The sequence below is a fragment of the Rhipicephalus microplus genome, unplaced genomic scaffold (genome assembly GCF_043290135.1).
Source record: "Rhipicephalus microplus isolate Deutch F79 unplaced genomic scaffold, USDA_Rmic scaffold_205, whole genome shotgun sequence".
NCBI lineage: Eukaryota > Metazoa > Arthropoda > Arachnida > Ixodida > Ixodidae > Rhipicephalus > Rhipicephalus microplus.
The window spans coordinates 297,501-303,520 of NW_027464776.1; the positions used below are offsets into that span (position 1 = coordinate 297,501).

The 6,020-nt window shown below is 58.7% G+C and overlaps 3 non-coding genes across 3 annotated transcripts in view; all 3 read right to left on the reverse strand.

Annotated features, from left to right (window-relative positions):
- LOC142792158 (large subunit ribosomal RNA) overlaps positions 1-27 on the reverse strand; it is a 3,958-nt gene extending 3,931 nt beyond the window's left edge. The window contains exon 1 of the ribosomal RNA XR_012890703.1: positions 1-27. This exon is cut by the window's left edge and continues 3,931 nt beyond it. This is a non-coding gene — a ribosomal RNA (large subunit ribosomal RNA).
- A 1,154-nt stretch (positions 28-1,181) lies between these two features.
- On the reverse strand, positions 1,182-1,334 carry LOC142792140 (5.8S ribosomal RNA). Its single transcript, XR_012890686.1, has one exon. It is a non-coding gene; the product is annotated as a 5.8S ribosomal RNA (ribosomal RNA).
- Positions 1,335-3,053: 1,719 nt separating this feature from the next.
- LOC142792153 (small subunit ribosomal RNA) lies at positions 3,054-4,868 on the reverse strand. The gene has a single exon (XR_012890698.1). It is a non-coding gene; the product is annotated as a small subunit ribosomal RNA (ribosomal RNA).
- Positions 4,869-6,020: the final 1,152 nt, after the last annotated feature.

Here is a 6,020-nt window from a genome sequence, read left to right on the forward strand (position 1 = left end):
CGGGTTGTCTCGCCTGATCTGAGGTCGACAGCGGATACATTCGCTTCCATCAACTTCCTGCACGACCGCGTGCGCTCGCCCTACCAAGTGCGCCCGCAACCCTGTACAGGGCCACTTCTTCACAAGGCTGGCAATCGGCTTCCCCGCTGCACGCGTGCGGCGCACAACCGGTGTGACGTGGAAGTGACGGGACACGTTCGTAAACCCATCGCGAACCGAGTACGACGCCCTACCAAGTGCGCCCGCAACCCTGTACAGGGTCACATCTTCACAAGGCTGGCAAGCGGCATTCCGCTGCGCGCGTGCGTCGTCCGAGCAGTTGCGTGATAAACGACCGTGTCGAAAGCCCAAACACCGCCGAGGCCAGTCGCCGCCGCCGCAAGGGCAGCCACGCAGCCTGGCGAGAGGCATCGTCTCGTGTAGCGTCGCCCCCGCCCCAACTGGAGTGGCCCAGTTTTTTGAACGGGACGGGAACTGCGAAGCACTTAGACCGACGGCGGACTACGACGAGAACGCCTTAAGCTTCGCCAACGTTTCGCCAACTCGTGCGGGAGACTTTTTCCGCTTCGCGGCAAGTCGTCGCGCCGTGCTCTCCGCATCAACCGCGTACGCAGCGAACCGCAAACGTCGGGCGCAGCCTCCTCACCTCCCTGCGCTTTGCGCGCGAACGTTCCCTGTTCGCGCGGCAAAGCCTGGAGGAGGCACGGCCCCGCAGCGTGTTCGAGCGCCCGGTCTACGGGACACCCTGCTTACTTCGAGGGCAACAAGCGCAACGCAAGGCTGCGATCTCGCGCACTTTGCGCACGGCTGGAGAAGCTTTGCTGGCCGGCTTTCGCTCCTCGTGTTTACCGTGCGTTAAAGTTGCGCGTCCGTGGCTCTCGCAGCTCTTGCGCGCCCGGTCGCAGAGAGGAGTACGCAACCTCGACCGCACTTTCCCTGCAGGCTTCCTTCCGACTCGAAGTCCTGCGGCGGTCTCAACGAGGTGCCACATCCTCAATGCAGTCGGTCGCCCCCGTTTCGGTTGGGCTCTGGCACGACGGTCGCCACCGTCTCGCCCTTGAGTGGCCGCTGTTGGCGCTCGCTGTGAGGTGTTCAGCGTGCTGTCCGTGTTGCCGACGCGGTCAAAACGAGTCGACGGCTCACGTTCCCTTGTGCGCCGAAGGCTCTCTTGATATGTGATCCGACCCTCAGACAGACGAAGCCAAGGGAAGACCCAAGGCCGCAATGTGCGTTCAAAGAATCAGTGCTCAGTGTGTCCTGCAATTCACACCAAGTCTCGCAGCTGGCTGCGTTCTTCATCGACCCGAGAACCGAGTGATCCACCGCTTAGAGTCGTGAAAAAGTGTTTGTTCAATTCCGTACAGTCAAAACCAAACGTTTCTGGCACTCGGCCAAACAGTGGCCAAGAAGGGCGCTTTTCAGCGCACGCTTGGACTCCAAAACTCTGCCGCGCCTTTTTCGGCTGCCGCAAATCGAGCAAACGGTGTGTTTCGGACGGCGTTTCGCTTCCGCTACTTGCGAGTGCTTTCGTGGTCCACCCCTCTATAAATACTCGGGAGGCGTCGAAGCCGGTTCTCCAAGCCGGACCCGTAGGTATCGTTGTGTGCTCGCTCTCATTGGCCCGCCTAACCAGAAAATGCCTGCGGTACACCCATTTGGATAAGAGTGCACGCAGATGCGGGCCTCGACGGCTACACATTTCCTCGGGCGGCCGCCTCCCGGCCTCCGTGGAGCGCGGGATGCACGGTCCCATCGACAAGCCTCTCCCGTTTTTACCGTGGCGTCGCGGTTCACCACGGCGGGCGGGTCGGTCTCCTCCGCATAAAAAGGGGGACCCCCGCTTTTTGTTCCACGAAATCGCACAAGCTTTTTTCGCATCCACGGTTTGCCACCGCACACCAAAATGCCGATCCGGCTGCCTACTTTAGCCAACAGGTGGAGCCAGGCGCGCCGTACTTGCGCGGCACTTCCCACGTCCACCGAAGTCGGTGCCAAGGACCACTTTCGGCGCCGGAGCCGCGTACGAGCCTACTCGAGGCGGAAGAACGAAGCCAGCAAGGGCCTGGCCGCAAGTGCGTTCAATTGTCGGGACGTCCAAGTCCCTCGTTCTTCCGTGCTTCCTCTTTCGGCAAGTCGTTGCGGCACCTTCCCAAAGCGCGCAGACCCGCTAATCGCGACGAGCGCGACGTGGCCGTGCCGCCTTTCCCTCGGCAGCAAGCAAAACGCCTGGCAACGTCGACGCTCCCCTAACCGCGATCTCGCACCGTGTTTCGTGTGGCGAATTCAAAAGCCGGCCGGCGCTGCTGCAACCATTACGGTCGGTACGCATACGCCGCGGAGGGCGGGACGGTCATCGGAGCGTGCGGTTCCTCCATCGAGTACTGCGCACCTCGGCCGTCGCATCGCCGTGCCATGACCGGCCGCGCGTCAACGCGAACCGGTGCCAGCGAGATCCCTCGCCTGCAAGAACCGACCGGCAGCCTCCGTCACCCGAGGACGCGGAGGCGCTTGCCGCGGACGGCGGGACGGTATGCACTGGTGCACAGCGGACCCGTCACATCGCCAGTTCCTTGACCGACCGCCGACGCTTGTGCCGTTCCTCTCGTACTTGGCAGTCGCCGCGCGATTGTCGGGTCTCGTTCTTGCACGCACGAACGGTCGGGAGGGCACTCGGCTGGCGTTTCGGGAACGCGCAGCCTCGCCTTCTACCGACGTAACCACGACTCGCCGTTCGCGCTCCGCCGCTCCTGTTTACAGTACTAGGCGGTCCCGCAGCGGTCGGGTCGCGCATTTCGAGCGCTTCGAGCCACGGTGCAGTGGCGGGTCGAAAGCCGACCTATGAGTGCGTTGCGCCGTTTGTACCCGCGTCCGCCACCTGGCCGACCGTCCAAGGTCGCGGTGTTGGCGTCCGCTGGGCGCAACAATTTGTCACGGGGTGCCGCTCCACATTCAGGCAGCCCCGTGGGGAAAAGCCGACCCCGCGTCCAAACGGGGTCAGCGGCAGAAAGTGTCGGGCGCAGACGCAGCTGAGGCGCTCACCCTTCACAATCCGTTAATGATCCTTCCGCAGGTTCACCTACGGAAACCTTGTTACGACTTTTACTTCCTCTAAATGATCAAGTTTGGTCATCTTTCCAACAGACCGGCGCAACCGAAAGGCCGCGCCGGACATCGGTCCGAAGACCTCACTAAATCATTCAATCGGTAGTAGCGACGGGCGGTGTGTACAAAGGGCAGGGACGTAATCAACGCGAGCTTATGACTCGCGCTTACTGGGAATTCCTCGTTCAAGGGGAACAATTGCAAGCCCCTATCCCAATCACGAAAGAAGTTCCACGGGTTACCCAGTCTTTTCAGACAGGGATAAAGACACGCTGCTTCCTTCAGTGTAGCGCGCGTGCGGCCCCGGACATCTAAGGGCATCACAGACCTGTTATTGCTCTGTTTCGTGCGGCTAGGAGCCGCTTGTCCCTCTAAGAAGGTTGTAAGGTGCTGGGAACCCCGCACCTATTTAATAGGCTAGAGTCTCGTTCGTTATCGGAATTAACCAGACAAATCGCTCCACCAACTAAGAACGGCCATGCACCACCATCCACCGAATCAAGAAAGAGCTCTCAATCTGTCAATCCTCCCAGTGTCCGGGCCGGGTAAGTTTTCCCGTGTTGAGTCAAATTAAGCCGCAGGCTCCACTCCTGGTGGTGCCCTTCCGTCAATTCCTTTAAGTTTCAGCTTTGCAACCATACTTCCCCCGGAACCCAAATACTTTGGTTTCCCGGAAGCTGCCCGCCGAGTCATTTGAGTAACTCAGGCGGATCGCTGGTTGGCATCGTTTATGGTCAGAACTAGGGCGGTATCTGATCGCCTTCGAACCTCTGACTTTCGTTCTTGATCAATGAAAACATTCTTGGCAAATGCTTTCGCAGTAGTTCGTCTTGCGACGGTCCAAGAATTTCACCTCTAGCGCCGCAATACGAATGCCCCCGTCCGTCCCTCTTAATCATTACCTCGTATTCCAAAAACCAACAGAACAGAAACGAGGTCTTGTTCTATTATTCCATGCAAGTTTATTCAGGCGACTCGCCTGCGTTGAGCACTCTAATTTTTTCAAAGTAAAAGCACCGGCCATCTCGAGGCACACAATGAAGTGCACCAAGAAAGAACCGGCATGATGTTCAGTCCGAGCCGTCGCATCGGGTAGATGCACTACTCGTCTGGAACTGAGATCCAACTACGAGCTTTTTAACCGCAGCAGCTTTAGTATACGCTATTGGAGCTGGAATTACCGCGGCTGCTGGCACCAGACTTGCCCTCCAATTGATCCTCGTTAAAGGATTTAGAGTGTACTCATTTCAATTACGGGGCCTCAAAAGAGTCCCGTATTGTTATTTTTCGTCACTACCTCCCCGTGCCGGGAGTGGGTAATTTGCGCGCCTGCTGCCTTCCTTGGATGTGGTAGCCGTTTCTCAGGCTCCCTCTCCGGAATCGAACCCTGATTCTCCGTTACCCGTAACAACCATGGTAAGCAAGTAACCTACCATCGAAAGTTGATAAGGCAGACACTTGAAAGAAACGTCGCCGGCTCGTGGCCATGCGATCAGCACAAAGTTATCCAGAGTCACCACACAATACGGGCCGAAACCCGATCGATCTTGGTCTAATAAAAGCACCCGTTACCCAAAGGGCTCCAGGCTCACTGCATGTATTAGCTCTAGAATTGCCACAGTTATCCAAGTAGGAAGAAACGATCTAAGGAACCATAACTGATTTAATGAGCCATTCGCGGTTTCGCCTTATTTCGGCATGTACTTAGACATGCATGGCTTAATCTTTGAGACAAGCATATGATTACTGGCAGGATCAACCAGGTAATCGTTCGACTGCGCGTCCGTCCTCGCCCTCGGCGGGCCGGACGCAGTCTGTGTGCGGCGGAGGCCACCTTCAGGCGCCCCAACACGCTTATTTTGCACTCCGAGATGACGGCGTTCGAGCTCGCTACGGCACAACCTTCCCGAAAGACGAGTGGGAGCCGTGCGGCAAGAAGCACGTTCATGCTCGCTCTTTTTCGTTGCATCGACTCGGTCGCGCCGTGCGGGTTGCCCAAGCCCGCTGCACTGTCGGTGGACCGGCCGGAACTAGCAACGGAGCCGAGACTGCAAAGCCGCCAGACGACGGGTCACGCCCGCGTCTTCGGCGCTTTCGCATCTGAATCGCCCGAGGACGACACGGAACACACCTCGATATCGTGGTAAAACGGCACCGTCCGACAACCAGCCCCTAACGCATCAAGCGGATGAGGCTGCAGACGACTGCCGTGGATTCCCCTGGAGCAGACCCGAGGACACGCTTGACGAGGCCGAAGCCCGCCGCATATCAGACACCCGGTCGCTTTCGCGTACGCCGCTCACGAGAACCCCCACATAATAGCAGCGATAAGTACCCAGACCTCCTTGGGCCCTAATACGAGCGTACTCGAGAAAATTTCACCGCGGGTGTGCCCCGAAACGTGTGGCATGTTGAGCGTGCCACAAGTCTACGTCGCTCTCAAACCCGCCGAGGTCGTAGAATTTGCGACCCTACTCACGAAATTCCCACCGAGGATACGGCCGCAAACGTACCGCACCTTGGGTAGGCCACGAGTTTGTGCAACACTACGCTGACGGCACAGCACCGAGGTCGTGCGCGCACGCACGGGAAAATTCCGCCGCGGTTTCTGCCGAAAACGTGAGGCACCACGACTCTCCGCAAGTTCGCGTCGACTGCGAAAGACCGAAGTCGTGAACGACGTGTCCGCTACTCGCCGCCGACACGCTGGACACCAAACGTACAACGACTCGACGGCGTCGTAGAGGCCCACGACGCGGTTTTCCTTAACGACGTCTCGGCGTGGCACCGACAGGTTAGAACGGCCGACCAACGTTCCCTGTCCGCCGTTCGGCTCAGTCGAAGGGCTCGGCGACTTCGGCAACGCTGCGAAGCCGCACGGTGACGCACGCCATGTCCCCATTTTTTTTTTTCTTTCT